The following is a 19588-nucleotide window of genomic DNA, read 5'->3' as shown; positions in this document are numbered from 1 at the left end:
TGATATTCTAGCATGTTAATAGTAACAAATCTCTAGGGCGCCTGGGTGGCTGAGTCGGCTAAGCATCCGACTTTGGCTCAGGTCAAGATCTCATAGTTTGTGGGTTCAAGCCCTGCTTCGGGCTCTGTGCTGACAGCTAGCTCAGAGCCTGGAGCCTGCTTCCAATTCTGTGTCTCCCTATCTCTCTGACCCTCCCCTACTCACGCTGCCTCTCTCTCTCTCTCAGAAATAAAACATTAAAAAACAAACAAACAAAAAACAATAAATCTCCAAAACAAATCTCTAAAAGTTGGACAAATAATTCCTTGCCAAGAGACTGAACATGATTAATATCATGATTATAAAAATATAGTATGTTTGGTCTTAAATACCCACGTGCCTTGTGGAAGCTCAATAAACATTTGTTGAATGAACAAATCAGTGAATAATTCAGACAAGATCTTACTATCATTTATAAGTTGGAAGTATACGTTTATTTTTTTGTTTTTTAAGTAGGCTTCACGCGCTGAGCAGAGCCCAATGCTGGGCCTGAACTCATGACTGTGAGATCAAGACCTGAGCTGAGATCAAGAGTCAGATGCTCAACTGACTGAGTCACCCAAGTGGCCCGAAAGTATAAGTTTTAATAGTTGGATGGAAGTTTGTGTTAAACTTGAAAAAAAAATGTAAAATTGCATTGAGAGGCAAGAACTGTGATATGTCAGCCATTCAGGTCTCTTCCTTTAACAGATCCCACTCTGACTGCCACAGAAGCAGGTGAATGGCAGGCACTGCCCATCTGACTATTTCTTTTGAGTTTAGGTTGCAAGCTCCTCAAGGGCAAGCACTTTGCCTTGAACTTGGTGGTCCCAGCAGTATGCTCTGCATACTGAATGTACACCACAAGTGTAGTATGAGATACGAAGCCCTCCATGACCTGTCTGCATTTTCACACTTTAATATTTCACATCGGTTCTTTTTTTTTTTTTTTTTTTTAAACCTTGTAGGGGTTTTGTGAGGAGTAAATAAGAAAAAAAAGGGGGAGAGAGCGTGCGCAAGAGCGAGAGGCCTTCTCTGCGTTGTCAGCTCTTGTCTACATAAACTTCAAGTGTCCTGAAGGCGGGCTTCCATCTGTACTCTCAGTGCTTACTGTAGTGCTCACTCTACAGCTCACTTAAGTGTCATCATTTTGTAAGCCCCAAATCTGCCGGATCGCTGGCACAAATCATATGCCCCTTGGGAGTCCTTCAGTCCCTCAGAAAAAACATTTCTTACTGCATACACCCTAAGGAGAGATGCAAATTCAGTTACCTCAGTTAGAACACACCAGCACTAACAGTTTCTTGTGCTTTGGAAGAAATCACTTGGAAATTCTTGGTTCTGAGTCCTCCATCTCCTCCACATCAAGACCTAAAAGAACAGAAGAGAAGAAAAGAAAAAAAAAGACAAGAAAAAGCACAATGTCCCATGACTGGCTGCCAGGATTTGATGTTTCAACAACAGTAATTGTCATTAGCCTGTGTACTGAACACCTACTGTAAGTTAGGCACTGAGCAAAATGCCATACATGACCTCGTCTAGTCTTCATAATACCCCTCAATGTAGGAGACATCCCTCAATCTTACAGCTACACAAAAAGAGGCTCTGAGAGGTCACAGAATTTATTCAAGGTCACACAGGTAGTTTCTGTTAAACCTGACACTTAAACCCAAGTTCATTTGATTCCAAAGCCTGGGTTATTATCCTGTAAATAAGCGTTTTATAAACTTTTGACAGTGACTCCCTGTTTAAAAAAAATGACATTATATAAACAAACCCCAAAGTCTCAAAACAACACTTACTGTATGCAACGCACTCTGATATTTTCCATTCAATTCTTTCCTATATTCGATTGTGTTTTATATCGTTAAAAAAAATTCCTGTAGTAATACACTAAACTGATTCCACAATCTTCTAATGGGTCACTACTCTTGTTGGAAAAACACTACACTTACATATAGTACCTCACCAGAAGTTTCTCTGAAAACACGGACTAAATCCTCCTATGTTTTTCTCAACCATGCCAACCTGGTCAGAGGAGTTGGGCTTCGTAATTAGGAAAAAAGTCTTTAACCTTTAAAATATGTATAAGACACCATAACATATATCATCTATGATGGATCCTTAAAAGGAATATTCAGTTAGGGCCGAAGTCCAGAATGGAATTCGTCACTTACCTACAGCACAGAAGGATTTATAAAGTGGAATCGCGGACAGACTGAAATCTCGGGTGATTTATTATAGACTGCAAAGCAGCAGCTTACAGCGGGCGGTTGTGTTGTACCAACAGAAAAGACCTAACTACTTGGAGAAGTAGAAGGCTGAGATTGCAAACCCCTGGGGGCAGGGCCCTGCCTTTGCACGTCCCATTCAATTTCAGGGGCTTGGTGTTGAACCAAGAAAATCATCAGATTCCCGTTGGGTCGGGACTGGGGTCCCAGTCGCAGGCTGGGGGAGGGGAGCTGCCACCGTCAGCGCAGTTCCTGTGCCTGCTGGACCTGAGCCCATAACATCCCCGGCCCTTGGGTGCACATTTCTCCCCCGCCCCCTGCCCTCTAGCACAGCCGCGCAGTTGGGTCACTAGATGCGGCGCCACCTGCCCCGCTTTGCAACTGACCCCCTTCCCTCGCTGGGGCGCAGGCCCCCGGGTCCGGGCACCTGCGGGCGCTCGGTCTCTGCAGCAGCTCGGTTTTCCAGCGTTTGCAGAGCTCACAGCTCTGCGTCACCCTTTCCCAACCAGGTTTCAGGGGCCCCTCCTGGGCAGAGGAGGGGTCAGGCCGGCCGCGCCCGGGGCCCCGCGTCCGCAGGCCGCACATCGCCCACCCAGCCCCACACACAGACCCCGCGAATGGCACTTACAGGGCTCGACTGCTCCGGCGCGAGCGCGTTTCCCCGGGGGTCCATGGCTCTTCCGGACCCGCGAGTCCGGCCGCTGCGCCACACAGCACCGCCCAGAAAATGGACGCCGGCGGCTCCGCTCTGCGGCCCGGCCCGCCCCCGGCGCGGGGTAGCGGCCGCGACCCGGCTGGGAGAGGTCGGCCCGACCCTCAGCCCGCGGGCCGGAGCGCCCGGGGAGCCGCCGCGCGGCGGACGAGGCCTCGGGAGTGCGGCGGGACCGGGGAGCGACGGACGCACGACGGCCTCGCGAGGCCCAGACCGTACCTGGTGCGACGGCGGGGTGGGGGCTGGGGGTGAGAAACTACGACGGCCCCACGGGGCCCCAGACTCCACCAGGAGGCCCGCGGCCTCCACCTCGTTCCCAAGGGGGAACACAGCTAGGAACCTGGCCCAAGGCCAGCCCAGTTAAGGGGGCCAGGGGCCACTGAGCCTATCAGAACAAGGCCTGGGCCCACAGAAGGGCCCCTAGGTTCCAGATCCAGGCCCCGGACGGCGTCCAAGTCCCGCACATTGCAGAGAGGCAGGATTCGGAGAAAGAGCGCAGTTTTAATGTAATCTAATTCTCAGAAAAAGGGTGTCACCTGTGCTTTCCCATGGCTGTCAGGAGAGGCCTAGATAGATTTTTCCCAACGTGGTGTAAAAAAGCATTTCACGCTAAAGACCCAGGCCTCTTCCTCAAATAAAGGGCACCGACTGCCTCCTAGGATCTTTCTTCCAAGATTCAGGGACTGCTCCTGAAAAAGTATTTACAGAGGCCTGCCACAAGCTTGCCTTGTGGAGCTATCAGCCTGGAGCATTAACGTGCAGGTTTTGTTGGCTTGATTAAAAAAAAAAAAAATTCATCCGCGTTCCCCGCATTTTGGTAATAAGTCTTATTTTAAAATTTTCTCTAGCAAAGTTTTTCTCCCAGGTTGCAACTTAAAAGGATCCAAAGCCTGTTACCCTGTTTTCAGCTTGGAATCCGATGTTTGCAGTTCTGCATCTCGGTTCCTGATTATATTTGAAGAACCCGATCATTTTGAAGAATAAGGAGACTGCAATATTAAATACAAGGCCAGCAAAACATTTTCAGTAATCAAGGAAAAATATATTGACTTGAAGTCAAGTTAAAGAATCGTATAATTTACAAATAAAGGCGGGGTTTTGAAGTCGGGCAGTTTGGGCAACATGCACACACACGTACAGGAGCAGTTCCTGACCTTCCCAAAGCCAAGCACCCTCTGGTCTTTCGCTGTAGGCCACATGTTTAGAAAGATCTTTCCCACTAAATTGCATTTATTAACTACTGATTCATCTCCCTACTTAAAAAAACAACCCTGCCATGTTTTTGTGTAAGTAACTGCCAATCAGAGCTTCTACAAAACTTGAGCCAATCCACTGTGAATCGTGGATTCCAACATAAAGAAACTTGTGGTCTGAATCCAAGTTTATGTGTTTCCATTGAGTCTTTTGGAAACGGAAAATCATTTGGAGACCTCCAAGAAAACCGAGGCACGTGAATTAAGAACCACGGGCTGGAAAGGCCCGCATGAGGCATGACTGTCTGTGCTTAAGATTGGAAGATGGGAAGTGGTAGAGCAAGGCAATTTGGCCTTTGGATTCTTCCCGCTTGGGTTTAAAGCCCACCTTTGTCACTTACAAAGCCACTCACTGTGTAAATTTAGGCAAGTTACTTAACTTCCCTGAGCCTCAGCTTCCTCATCCATGAAATGAGGCTACTTTTAATACTACACTTACCTCGCAGGGCTTTTAAATAATGAAATGGGATAATACTTGTGAAGTATCTACAATACTGCCTGACGCACGGTAAGCACTCGTTAAGTGTAAACTGGTGTGGATGCTAGTGCTGGAAGGCAATTATTTCAGAGCTCTAAGTTCCTTCCATCCAAGCAGTAAGAATCATAGCTACATATGTACAGCAACCCTTAACAGGTAGAAATTTTCCATGGGCAAGCTGCCAGGGTCACATGGCAAATGACATAAAGGGATTTAAACACAGGTCTGACCCCACAGTCCACTTTCTGTTCTGCTAACATGTTCCAGGTGGTACCTTGATCAGACACTGTCAACAGCTTGTTAAGGGTGAAATCGGCTCTGGCTTTCCTAAGAGGCTTAGCAAGTGAAAGGCTCCTTAACATCCACTTGGGAATTCACAAACAGTGGCATTTCTTCCTCATTAGAGCCAAATGTTTCTCCAGAAGGGAGTAGATTTCCCCCAAATTGTTATTAATAACTAAAATATCATGGCAACAGTTTTAAACACCACAGCCGAAAACTTACATAATCAGCCTGTCCTTCAAAATTTTCCACCCTTCCTCATAACCAGTCTCAGATTCTCTCTCTTAATCATTCTTTTGAGTATGGGGAACTATCTGGAAATTTCCAGGAACATCCCAACTTGTCATAATTTTATTCTTTTCTGTAAAGCTTTATTCTTTCCCAAACAACTAAACGTGATTTATTTTTCTAGATCTTTGTAACACTTTTCAGTTCAATACATTTGCAAATCAGAAAAAAAAATTCTAAAACTTTCAAGATCATCTCCTCTTAAATGTCTACCAGTTCTTCAACATCTCCAAACCGTGGCTCCTGGTCCTTTTCCAGTGGCTTTCCTCATTTTCTACCTCATTTTCTTTAATCCCCACATGATTTCTGCTATGCTACAACTACGTGCTTGCATTTTCTGATTTAGGGCTGTTGACCAATGTAACATTTACTGCCCCCTTCTCTCTCTCTCTGTCTCTCTTTTTTAAGGTTTCAATATTATAATGTATAAAAAGACTATAATTTGTCTCTTTTGAAACCCATTTCCCTTCCTAGTTTCCCACCATGGGTTAGGAATCCATAACTCATTTTTTCTCCCATATTTGCAGCACTCTGTTAATTTGTTGTTTTACTTTTCTTTCTCTTTCCCTCATCCTGGGTACTTAACAAATTTCTATCACTTGGCCTCCCTTTATGTAGCTGCTTATCTTTCCCCTTAAAAAGTCCGTGTCTGAGTCGTTTTCTCTAATCTCTACCACATTTCTGAAAGGCCTCTTGTGATGGTGCATTGAGAAGTCTACCAAAGCCCCGAAGAGGCAGTGTGTAGAACAGGGGCTCAAAGGCTCCCGCGAGGCAGGCAGCAGTAATACGAACTGGGGCCTGCAGAATAATTCATATCCCACCTAAGTGGGAATAAGCATGCTCACTACCCAGCCCCACATCAATTGTTGCTACATGTGAAGGCCAGATCTGCAGAATTTTCCAATGAAGGCAAAAACCAGGACTTTTATAGGAAAATCTATGAAATGTTGACTACTTAGACAGACAGACAAACAAAGGAATACGAATCTGATCACATCTCCAGCTGTAACTACCAATTTACAGGAAACCTCTGTGACAGAAGAACATGGAAAATAGCACCAAGGAATGTAGTCATCAGATTTCAGACTGTAGGCAACCCTACAGGTCAAACGGTATTTTTTCAACAAATTTTTTATAGCAATAGTAAGGATGAAAGAAATCAGGAAGGAAACCAATCAGTTAAATGGAATTTAAGGGAATATCAATTGTACGGTAAGGATCTTATTTGCAAATGTGCTTTGAATAAGTAAATTATTTTTTAATGATGTAATTGGACAAATTAGGTCATATTAGGAGAAATGCTATGGTATTTCATGTTATTAAAGAGTTATAATTTGTTGGTAATGACAATGATACTGTGGTTTTTTTTCTTAGTAAATTGTATTTTTAAAATGTATTCTTTTAGTAATTTACATTTTTAAAAGTTTTTATTTAGAAATATTTCAAACTTACAGAAGAATTTCAAGAACAGTACAAAAATGTCCTATATACATTCTACTCATATCTACCTACCTACCTACCTACCTAATTTTTTCCTGAGCCATCTGTAAGTTGCAGACATCATTATCTTTTACCTCTACATACTTCAGAACTTATTTGCTAAGCAAAAGGGCTTTCTCTTAGTATCCTTGTCTTTTAGAGAATCATACCAAAATATTTAGAGATAAAATGGTATGATGTATGGGATTTGCTTCAAAATAATACAGGAGAGGATTACACAGAACAAGGTTTACCAGCCTTGAGAATTGTAGAACTTGGGCGGTGGCCACATGGGGTTTCATTAAGCTGGTCCTTCCATTAAGGTTCAAAATTTTCCAAATAAAGTTTTAAAAGATGATGTAAAGAAAGGCCTTAAAATGACATGATATTACGTGAATAGGAAGAAGATACAGGCTGTCTACAAAATATTATCTCAAGTATTAAAAAAATATCACCATGCATAGATAAAAGATTGAAAGAAGACATGCCAAAATGTCAACCTTCCAAATTATTTCACAGTAGGTATATATTACTTTTATAATTAGAACTATATAAATATAATGAGAAGAATTTATGATTAGAAGCAACTAAAAAACTGGAAAATAGAAATATTATAACTGGTTCCATTAAAATTGTTAACAGATAAAACACACATGTGGACAGGACTGGCCAAAGAGCCCCCAATTTGCAGATTTTGACTTAGGAAATGGGGCCACAGACTATGGCCTGTGGATCAAATTTGGCTCACCACCTGTTTTGGTATAGCCTGCAAACTGAGAATGGTTCTTTCAATTTTAATGTTTTTTTTAATTATTTTTTTTTTTTTTATTTCTAGAAGAGAGAGAGACAGTGTGAGCAGGGGAGGGTCAGAGAGAGAGGGAGTCACAGACTGAAACAGGCTCCAGGCTCTGAGCTGGCAGTCAGCACAGAGCCCAACGCGGGGCTCGAACCCACGAACCGCGAGATCATGACCTAGGCGAAAGTTGGACGCTTAACCGACTAAGCCACCCAGGCGCCTCTGGTTCTTTCAATCTTAAATGATTGGAAAAAAATCTAAAGGAGACTGGTATTTAATGATCTGAAAATTACATGAAATTCAACTTTCAGTGTCCACAAAGTGAAGTTTCATCAGGACACAGCCACCATCATTCATTTCTGTATCTATGGCAGGGCAGTGCATATATTATTACTGTTAATATTATATATTACTAAATTTTGTCCACAAAAAGTTATAGAGGGGCGCCTGGGTGGCTCAGTCAGTTAAGCATCTGGCTTCAGCTCAGGTCATGATCTCACAGCTGGTGGGTTCAAGCCCTGTGTCGGGCTCTGTGCTAACAGCTCAGAGCCTAAAGCCTGCTTCAGATTCTGTGTCTTCCTCCCTCTCTGCCTCTCCCCCACTCGTGCTCTCTCTCTCTCTCAAAAATAAATCAATGTAAAAAAAAAATTTTTAAGCTTAAAGAAATTTGTTTTCTCTGTTGTTATAATAAATACCTATGTAGTATCCCCAATTGTGCCTCAATCCACAAAACCTAAAATACTTACTAACTGACCTTGTACTTTAGAACTAGGTTTCCCTGTGACCTAAAAGCAGCGAATTGTAGAAACTGCACTGGACTAGGAGTCAAGCATGGCCTCTTAACTCTCCAAAGCCACAATGTCTCTGGGCCACAGTTCTCTCAGTGACCGAAAAAAAAAAATTGTCTAAGGTCCACACAGCAACTGAAGTCTGTGGTTTACATTCCTGTAAGAGCTAAGCAAGCGGTACAGGGATGGTGACCACACTACGTGTGGCGCACCAGCTGGTGTGGTCTGCCTCCAGAGCAAAGGACTCCATGAGAGTAACCCCTGGCACTCGGATCAGGGTCTGGATAAGCTGGTGAGGAGCAAGGTAGGACAAGCTTTGGGGGCGGCTCCAAAAACAGAGCAACATGCCTGTTATGGGCAATATGACTTCGGGAGAGAGTTCCTAATCAGGTATTTTGGGGCTATCATCTGGGCTTTGTAGAAGATCACAGCACATGTGAAAAGTCTGCTTATTTCATTTCAAATTTAATCCAGATCTAGCAGGGCGATGGGGGTGAGCGGGTGGGGGGGCTCTCTGGCATTCTCAGATGGAGAACAAGAGCCTTGGGATGGAGACGTCATAAACATTCTGGGACAAATTACCCTTAAGGATGTCAATCTGTAGGCTCTTTGTACTAGCCAATGTGGGACAATTAAGCCGCAAGGCCAACATCACCATGGAAGCCAGACCGCAAGCCTGCAGCCTGCGTTTTAGGGGCTCTCCCTAGACTTCTTTTTCTAGTTGCATCCCCTCTCCACTCTTTCTCCCTTGGACCCTGCACCCTCAGCTTCAGGGTAGGCAAAGCAGCATATCCTTTTGTTTACCTGCAGCCTCCTGGCTGCTCCTTTTGTCTCTTCTTATTTTCTCTGCCCACCATTCCCCCTGCAGCCCTCTGAGTCTGCAGTCACCTCTATCACCCCATTTTGCCTCCTAGATGACCACCCCATTCTCTTCCACATCATTTCCCCAATAGCCTGCTGTTCCTAGAGAATCCTTCAGTGATGCAGCCCCTCTCTTTCCCTACTAAAGCTTCCCCTCTTCCCTTCCACAGCTCAAGAAACAAGAGAAAAGGGAGAAAAAATTACAAGGGCACTGCCCTTCTGGGATTTTACCACATTCTCAGCTGGTGGCTTTTGTTTTCTCGTCTCACTGGCTTGTAAGGCCCTCGGGGCAGGCACTCCGCGTCATGCTCTCTGCGCTGGGGAAGATGGGCAGAACTGTTAGGCCTTAATTAGAGCAAGGCCTCAGTCAGGGTAGAACATTTTACCAGGAAAAAGGAATTTCAAAATATCCATTTGGCAGCAAGGACCACAGGGGAAGGAAGAGATTTATTGTATTCTATAAGGAAAATCATGAAAGCTCTCACAGCTTTTCATGAACACAGAAATAATATTTACACTGGCAATTTTAAAACAAAACAGAACCAGAAAACAAACTCCCTCTGCAGGCCAAATGTAGTGAGTGTAGACCCAAGTGCTAGTCTTGAACCCTGAGCAGGAATAACTGCAGAAGCAAGGAGAGCATTAGAGGAAAAGATGCAAAATGAGTTACAAGATCAAAAGAACAATTTTCTGGCCAGTGAGATGTTGAAGCCATAGCAGAGCCACACGGGGATCACCTAACAGAGACATAAGCTTTGGCAACTGGTCTTTGATATACCTGTTACCCACCAAGCCTTCTGCAGGACAGCCAGCAAGGAGAACCCCGCTGTCAGCCAGGGAAGGTAAAAAGGCAGAAGCATCTTGCCTGCATCACAAATTCAAATTTTTGCATGCAAGGGCCTCTCAACTTAACATCTGCTCATGAATGCAAAAGAGTGGCAGCCGTTATTGAAGTCACCTGGCAAATGTAGGCAGACCAGCTTGGAGCAGGGCGGCCAGACATACGGTGGCTTATTAGGAGCCAAGACATCTTGGGAAGGTGATGAGGATGAGGTCCCAGGAAGAAGCACCCTTGCCATGGGGTGATGTCCCCAAACTGAAGGCTGGCCTCTAAGGTAACAGTATAAAAGGCCACTAAGAGAACAGCATGCCATTCATTTCTTTCTGGAAGAGGGGACACACCATTGTGCCTGATCATACGATGCTCTAGCCTTGTGTAGGAACCTGGATGTAAGTTTCCTGGGTTGTTACATTCCATTCTGCCTGGGTTGGAGCGGTGTCGGTCACACAGCTTGACAAGTGATGCCTGAGGAAGTGAACTGAGTTATTGAAGCCCAATCCTCCATTGGTGGGCAAGACTCTACTACAAAGGATTAGAACATTCTTTAGGCAGTGGAATGTTTCATGAGCTAGTTAAATCCAAACAAAATGTAAGGAGTCAGCCAAGCCACCTCTACCTTGTGATAGGCAAAACCCACTAGGGGTGCCTTGGGGGTCTCAGTCGGTTAAGTGATTGACTATTGATTTCTGGTTCGGTCATGGTCTCTCATGGTTTGTGAGTTTGTGTCCTCAGTTGGGCTCTACGCTGATGGCACAGAGCCTTCCTGGGATCCTCTCTCCCTCTCTCTCTGCCCCTCTCCACTTGTTCTCTCTCTCTCCCAAAACAAATAAAAATAAAAACTTCAAAAAATCCACTATATTGTAGATCTATTTTAGAAGATGCTTCTGACGCATTCCGAAGCCTTCATAGGGTGTTACGGTTTCTAACTTTTATAGTAAACCAATCCCTTTGTTCTCAAAGCTTCATCAGCAGACTGGCCTAAATGGCATACAAGAGTCGTGGTTCTTAAAAAGAATTTCTTTAGTATTATTTGCTCAAATAGCGAAATACCATGCCAAGTAGTGAGGTCCTTAGAAAGCCATTGTTGGGCAAAGAGATCCGTGGAACTGAAATGTTTTAGGCACTACAGCACAAAGACAATTTATTGGCAGGATGGGACAGACCCTTCCACCATTTGCTTTTGACAAAAATGAAAGGAAATGACTGCCTCAATGTTTTGCCACGTGTTTATTTTCTGGAGTTCTTACAGAAAACAAAGCTCTGAGCATCCTTTCCACTGGGGATTTCTTGAGTTAGTGCTAAATATATGCAGCATTTTATCACTACCACTGCACCTTTCTTAGGTGGTTTCAGGGTGGGACTGGGTCACAGACAGTGACTTCACTGGCACCGCATCCTGGGAATGTGACTAAGACCAGCCACCTACCTACATAAGGGGAAGCTGACCTACGTAAGGCAGAACCTGCAAAGTCATCAGACCTGGCTCTGTTAGAGCGGCAGCTCTACAAAGGAAGGAGTTTGCAGTCGGAGCATGAGCACTCCTCTGCCTCATAATGGTACCTTTAGAACTTCCCCCAGCTTGGTCCCTTTCACCCTGCAGACAGGTCTCAGCTTAAATGCCACCTTTACAGGAAGGCTTTCCCTGGCCAATCATTTGAATGTGGCTCTCTTGCTCCCAAGATATCATTGTTGCTCTTTATTTTTAAAGTTTATTTATTTATTTTGAGAGAGAAAGAGAACAAGCTGGGGAGGGGCAGAGAGAGGGGGGGAAAGAGAGAATCCCAAGCAGACTCCATGCTGTCAGCACAGAGCCCAACACGGGGCTCATTCCCACAAACTGTGAGATCATGACTTGAGCCAAAATCAAGAGTCAGACACCTAACTGATGGAGTCACTCAGGATTCCTTTACTCTTGCTTTCTAAATTTTTATTTTTCTCCTAAGTGCTTATCTACTCTGTTTACATATTTATTTTTGAGCTCCCCATCCCTGCCATTCCCCTCCATTAGAGATAGGTCCATAAGAAGCAGGCCCTGTTCTCTTGCTCATTACTATATTTCCAGCCTTTGGGATATGCCTGGCTTGTAGTAGGTGCTCAATAAATGTATCAAATGTTTCATTACCAAAAAAGCTGTTAAGAAGAGCATTTCCCCCAGAAGGGAGCAGTTAGAATGAACCAAACGGTTATAGGAGCTCAAAGGCTTAAGCAGGATTTAGTATTAAAGGTAGAAGTGCTAGGTCTTTCTCTTGATCCTCCTTCCCCTACCAACCAGCTCTAAAACAGAGTCTGGCTACCAGTCTTTTTATGGAGGATCCAAGGAAATGGCTGAGGTAGATCAACATCACTCTAGTAGCAAGACATGCAACCAAGGGAGTCTCACTGAGTTAAGGCTTGAAAAAACATTTCCTATTCTCCAAAGAAAAAGAGTTGAGAACTGTAGACTATAAATCATTCAGGTAGAAAACCACAGATTTGCTCATTTTGTTTTGGTAAGAACAAAGGCAGTTGTTTGCACATTCTTCTTGTCGCACCTGCTCTGGCCTGCCCAGTATAAACCCCTTAGCCAAAAAGTGTAAATGGGTGAAGCATAGCCTTTTAAACAATGAAAAGGCGTAAGTGCCATCTCTGCAATCATCAGGAAGTGTTTTTGACTAGACTAGGAAATCCAATAATAACTGTAAATGGGTAATTTTAGAAAAGCTTTGTGCCTTGTAAATATTTCTGTGAAATATGAAGGCAAAGCATTAAGGCGAAACACAACAAAGTAATAAATAATAATTATTCTTCCATTCTCTGGTCTATTTATTAGAATGACAATGGTACAGTATACTCCCCAACAGTCCTACTTGGCTTTCGACCTCCTTGAATTGTGTTTAAAATTCTTTTCGGCAAGACCAAGAGCACCATAAATGAATAATGCCACAAAAAATCATTAGGTATGAAAATCTACAAGATGACGCAACCATGCTTGAGTTAACAATAAAAGGATCAACATTTTATAAAGAAGAAATACCCTGTTGAATCTATCAGGCATTCATTTTTATGGTAAAACAATTCCATTGCCTCCATCTAATCTTGTGATTAAGATTCAAATAGGTTCAAAATGATTAATTTGTACTGGCCTATCAAAATGGAAGACAGTGTAGTTGTAATCTTTCTGAATAGCAATAGTGTTTTAATTACAAATGCCTGGCTCATTATTTGCTCAAGAGCGAATGACAATTAGCTTGATCCTACTGCAACTGTTAATGCTCCTGGTACTAAAATAAATAGACAATACTGAATCAGGTTTCCGACATTTCCCTTCAGCTTATCATCTTCTGATTGATGCTATATTCAAAATGTACGTAGTCATTTTAAGTCACAGGCAAGAAGGAAAATGGCTCCCGAACAGCCAAAAAAAAAAAAAAAAAGAGAGAGAGAGAGAGAGAAAAGAAAAACTATTGCAGGAAGGATGTTTCATGGCAAGCCCAAAGAACGAAATCACTACGAGGTGAATCACGTTCTAATATCATTGAGCCAGAGAAAGACTCCAAGCAAAATATTCAAGTTGGCCTCAAAACAACACAACAACAGCAGCAACAAACCTTTAGCCCATTAGAGGTTTGGTTTTACAGACAGTGCTTTGGGATATTAGGCAAACTGCTAGAATAAAGCAGCTATTTACACAGAGGGTTCTGAGTCTTAATGTTCTTCACATCAGAGCAAACCTCAGAGAGGTTGCAGGTTTGCCAGTATCTTCCTCCTAATACATCTGCAAAGACATTTCCAACAAAGGCTCGATGTGCATTTATCGTTGAGGGGGGTGGGCTTGGGTTTGGGTCCCCTCTACCCAGAGCTCTGAGGTTACCGATGGAGGGATCGGGGAAAACAAGGGCATAAGCATTTTCTGATTCTCAGAATTTCTGAGATGGCTTTTGTTTCACTGGCGCTGGGGAGCCAGTGATAATGAAACTACACCTTTGTACACAAGCCTTGACCAGCATTCTGGAGCACGTTACAAAGAAAAACCTTAATTTTTGAAAGTACTGAGCACAAAGGAGGAAGAAAAAAGCTCTCACTGTGCAAGCTTTCTCTATATGTGTAGAAATATGGCTTAATTTTTAAGGCTTGAAGACCGCATTTAAAAACGTCTAACACCAGTGCAGACTCTACATGGGAGGAAAAAGAACTGTACAATTTTCATTAACCATTTGTTTCTTTTTTTAAGACAATCTTTTGCATATCTGTTAGTGCATTTTTAAATAAGATTTGGTTACCAAGGAAACAGGTTCTGGCCCAATTTTAAGTTGAAACTAAAATATATTTCGGAAGTTAAGCTTGAAGGAAAGAGTCCATGAAATTATTTTGAAAAGTGCCAGAATTCGGTACTTACAGAACCATAGCTGTATGGTCTGCAATGAACCATTCTAGGCACTCTTTTTCTTTCAGTGAAGCTCTCTTTCTTCTAACAGGGCCATCTATATTTTATATCCCCCCCTTTAAAAATTATAACTCCTCATCTCTCCAAGTAATAGATACACAAATAGTATATTTGTTCTTGTATGTTATCTAAAATGGATTTTGGAACCATTTAAGTTTTTATTTTCATCTTTCATATAACACGTTTAAAGACCGCTTCTTAAAATTTAAATATTTTAAATGTTTCTTATTAAGCTTGTTTGCGCTCTTTGAAATCATCTCAAGAAAACCATTTATTTTTAGTTTCAAGTTAAAATGGAGCTGAATCAACAGACTTTTCAAAAAATTCTTTTGTTGTCTAATGGCGCCACACCTATCACATATATATAATTTTTAAAGAAGGAATCAGCTCACTTTTATAGCAGAATCATTTTGTAAGTTTAGCAAAGCTATACATTTATATAGTATCTGAATAGGAAAGCCTGTCCAATTTAATACCCTCCCTCCAAAAAATTACAGCTGTCTTATTTAATTTTTATTATAAAAGTCATATTTTAATCTCTCTAATATTCCTGCTGCATGGCTTAAAAAAATCTATAAAACATGCAAATTCCGACCTACCTGTATGTATCACTTAATGCAGTGCTAGCATGACAAGACACTCGGCCATTTTTATGTAAAGCGATGGAGACCAACTGATTTCTCCGTCTTCTTGCTCACAAGTTTTAGATGCAATTGTCACACACACCAAAAATCATACGCAGAACAGCTTGAATGTACTGTGATCACGAGAACCGAATTTATCAACAGGAAAACAGGATTGAAAAAAGAAGTTTCTCTTCCAAGGTTTCTCTGAGGCTGCAACCAAGGAGGTGGTGTGTTGAATTTTTTCTCCTTCCTCCTCTGAGAGTTCAAAGCCCGGAGCTGACCACTGCAAAGGCCACTGTCACATTTGCTGAAAATCAAACCACTGATACCAGTACTGAAAATACAAATTTGAGAACCAAGTTGTGTGCACACCATGGAGTGCATAAGAGTTAAAAATAGATTCCACCTTGCCTCCTACCTGCATAATAAATATGTAAGTTTCAAGTGTTTAATTTGATATTCACATTAATTAACAATACAACATACATTATTTAAAAGACAGCAAATGCAAGAAGAAAGGAGAGACACCATCTGGTAGCAGAGTTTTGTTGTTGTTTTTGTTTGTAGGGTTTGGTTTTTTTTTTGGCTTTGTTAAAAAAAAAAAAAGGTAAAATCCTATTTTGAACGTGATGAAAAGCAAACATCCAGAGGCAAATGAATCGGAACTGAAAGGTGATGTTGAAATATCTAAGGCTGTAATGAGGCAAAAACAAGTCTTCGCTACCAGATGATATGGCATACCGAGCATTTACATACTCACATCTGAAATACTAGGCAACGTGTAATGAATTCTATACACAGCATGCACACACAGCAAAAGCACGGCTAATCCTGCCTGCCATCTTAGGCTCACAGAAGCAAGATACGCACTGCATGCAGACACAAGCACTGGGGAAGGAGGAGGCAGGGGACAGCTCACCTTAAATGCAGTATCTGATTAATGTTGTAAGTGACATTGCATATCAGCCTCAGAGTCTTGGTTCAACTGGGTAGGAGGGAACAAAGAAAAATGTCATCAACTGGTGATGCAAGATGAGCCCAATCACTAAACACTGTTTAGCAAACTCCAAATTCTGCAACCAGACAGTAGAAGGCATTTCATACACTTAAGCAGAGCTGCTGCACAATGAATGTGTCCTTTTGCTTCTGAGAATCAAACAATCCTTTTGCTAATGAAGAAAATAAGCCGGGATGAATACTGTCATATCTTCTTCTTGAAGAAAGCTTTCAATACAGTATGTATCTGGTTTGGGGTGCATTTGATAGACTATTAATTTCATAGAATTGCTAACAACAACAACAAAAATCCAAAGCTGTTAAGCCATTATAGAGTAAAAAATAATTTTAGAGGGTATAGCATTTCTAGGTTATTTTTCAAGTCCTAAATGGTGCCGGCAGGCTTATAGAAGAATGCATGATCGGGCTGTCTGTATCGGTGCTATAACCTCTAACCACAAGCCGTGTAAATGTATCCTGCTGAATGTATCTGCGGTACAGAACAGCAGATACCTCCTGGGTTGGAATTGTATTAAAATGTGAATGAATTTGCTTAAACTTAGAAGCAAATAAAATTAGCACAGAAAAATAAACTGATGCTGAATTCCTTTGGATGTATGGGATAGCTGATCACGAACGATAAAAGCCATCCCTGGGATACTGACCTAAATAATGTTAAGACCTGCAGCAGCGTACTTACCGCACTTGCTCAGAACATAGAACATGCAAAATGATTTGTCTCCTCCCTCCCTCCCTCTCCAAAAGCTAAACTGTAAAGTAACAGGGCATTAGCAGGGATATCCAAAGGCTGTGTGTGTATATATCGTACATGCTGCAGGAAGAAATGGTGTTGTGCTGAGATGTGATGTTTCTTTGTTTTACTTTGAGGCTTATCTTAGCTATGCTTGCACGATGACATTGACATCATGGAGGTCAGGGCTGACACTGGGGTGCCATCCGTTTTATGAGTGAAATGTTTTCCGAAAATTAAATCTCATCTACTCAAACACCAAATTTCATGTCTTCTTCAATACCACCTCCCTACCCCCGCTGCTCAAGATTGATGGGATCTAGTTTGCCTCTGTGTAATAAATTGGAATTGCCTTCTGTAGAGACTCCAATACATAATTGTAGGAATTAATTTTTTAAACAAAAAACCTTCAAGAATTCTTATGCATCCCCTTTCAATCCTTCCTATACACACACACACACACACACACACACACACACAATTGAAGCTCAAATTGCAGTGAAACGTTTAACATGTGGAACAAAAAAATGTGGAAAGAGCTGCTTATTCAGGATTTTGAAGAAATGCCTAATAAGCAAATACTGTTTTGCTACAAAACCAGTGTCACCATGTCCCCAAAGAGAGGAAAACAGCATAGCTTGCTAGAAAAATTTCCTCCAGAAACTGCCGGCAGGTACAAAATAGAAAAGAGTTTCTTTTACCATGTTGTATAAAACAAGAAGTCTTTTATTTTTAAGAAAATAGACTAGATTCTTCTCTACTTTCCTCAGCTACAAAGAAAACATACCCACCCCCACCCTTAGATCCTGGACGTAAGCCAACATTTTTATAAAATGCTAGGAGCCTTATTTTGAGTACATATTTACATCTGTCTTATCTCTCCAAAAGTCTTTAATTGCCTTGTTGTGTCACTGAATATACTAATGCTAATTAATTTTAATACGTGCAAAAATAGATTCATATTTTCTGGGTTGCTAGTTTCCCAGCGCCTTGATCTTCTATAAGGACTGGCTAAAAATAGTCAGGTTAGTAAAATATTCAAGTTCCCCAGAATTTTTTTAAAGGAGAAATTGTATTCAAGCATCTTAACTTAGGTGCTAGGTTTCACAACCGAATCTTTTGTTTCTAGCTTTCATTCTATCTTGTTCCCCAGAACCCAAGTGATTTTCAGCTCAACGTGTGGAAAGCACCCCGCCCACCTCTATCCCGTACACTTTTAAGTCTCCGAGTTGGGCTGTCCAGATGGTCACTCATACCTGAACCACGCCAAATCCTCTTCTCTTTGGAGCACATCTCTCCCCCACAACGACTCCAGAAATAAACGTGGCTCGAACGGAGACAGTAGCTACTGGTCTAACACCAGTGGTGGAACCATCTTCCCCACCCCCGTGACATTGCTCTATGAGCTCTGGTTACCATTGACAGCAACAGAAAATTAGAATGGAGTGTCCTTAGGCTAATTCCTCCTTTACCATGGGGTCAAGAATTAGAGAGACTATCAGGCTGAGTTACAAGGTACCAATTTAATATACGGTCATCTATAAAGCAGGGTCCTCACAGTGGGGTCAGAGGAGGTTGAAGTGAACACCTAGGCATTTGAGGCTATTAGCGTCTGTTCAGATATTCCCTAGTAATAACATCAGAAAGCTAGACAGTCATGTTAAAATACTCACAAATTATTATCATGTAGGCTAGATATACACCACATGGAATCAACTGTGACCACATAGAACTAGTTGCTGCCTCCTCTGCCTGGAATAATAAATGACAGTGACAAGGACAGTAATCCATATCATGTTCCCATGAGATGAGTGAATAGTGTTATGTCCTCACAGGGGCAGAGTGGTGAATGTCGTCAGGTCCCCTACTGGTACTTTTAAGCCTGATGCCAGGGCAACAGTTTCCAAACCTCCCAGTGGGTTCCCTGTCCACCCTCTGTCAAAATGAGCCTAAAAGCCATGCATTAGTTTATTCTGTGGTATTCTAAATACGCTCAATGAGCAAACGTGGCCTATTTTCCAAACCTGCTTGTGTTAAACAAATCTGAACTGTAGTTAAAAGCATTAAGATTGATGAGCTTGTTAAGGCAGACATTCTCAACTAGTAAATCCTGTTTTGCATTTAAAAAAACAAAAACGAAAAAGAAAACCATGCTCATGCCTGAATAACGTAGGCTTTGTCATGATTACAAGTGGCAAGGGTATGCGTTCACTTATGACTTTTAAAAATAGCGTGCACATCATCAACCTTCTCAGGGCACAAACACAAACATTAATTTAAAACACACGTCCCTTTGGGGCATCTGGGTGGCTCAGTCAAGCCTCTGACTTCAGTTCAGGTCATGATCTCATGGTTCGTGGGTTCAATCAAGCCCCAAGTCAGGCTCTGTGCTGGCAGCTCAGAGCCTGGAGCCTGCTTCAGATTCTGTGTCTCCCTCTCTCTCTGCCCCTCCTCTGCTTGCCCTCTGTCTCTCTCTCTCTCTCAAAAATAAAATAAACATTAAAAATAAGTAAGTAAATACATAAATAAAAGACAAATCCCTTTTCTGTGATAAAAATTTTAACCTGTTTCTGCCATTGTAAGGAGTCAAATTTATGGAACCCTAAGTAGCCTGGCAGGAGCAGGCTAGAGAATGGTAGAGACGGCAGTGAGGGGTGCGTCTTTCACTTTGATTAACGCTCTTCCTTGCTCACAGTCTTGTTGCTCTGCAGTCTGAGCTCATTTTATTTTCAGTCCTGCGGGTTAAAGTTAAATTGCATGGCTTA

At 42.2% G+C, this 19588-nt stretch overlaps 1 protein-coding gene across 8 annotated transcripts in view; it reads right to left on the bottom strand.

The window, feature by feature from the left end:
- ZBTB38 (zinc finger and BTB domain containing 38) overlaps positions 1-19588 on the bottom strand; it is a 158288-nt gene that overhangs the window by 72817 nt on the left and 65883 nt on the right. For 6 of the 8 annotated variants that reach the window (XR_005531129.1, XR_005531127.1, XR_005531128.1 and 3 more), the window contains exons 5-6: positions 15996-16061; positions 1291-1389 (exon numbers count right to left, since the gene is read on the bottom strand). The gene's annotated coding sequence lies outside the window, so the exon portion shown is untranslated. Of the gene's footprint in view, positions 1-1290; positions 1390-2877; positions 2984-15049; positions 15344-15995; positions 16062-19588 lie in introns of those variants that run through there. The other 2 variants (XM_039248541.1, XM_039248542.1) reach the window with 2 other exon arrangements.

Source organism: Hyaena hyaena, unplaced genomic scaffold (assembly GCF_003009895.1).
Source record: "Hyaena hyaena isolate Hyena2069 unplaced genomic scaffold, ASM300989v1 scaffold_311, whole genome shotgun sequence".
In the NCBI taxonomy this organism is placed as follows: Eukaryota; Metazoa; Chordata; class Mammalia; order Carnivora; family Hyaenidae; genus Hyaena; species Hyaena hyaena.
This window is presented reverse-complemented; position numbering and strand designations above follow the sequence as displayed.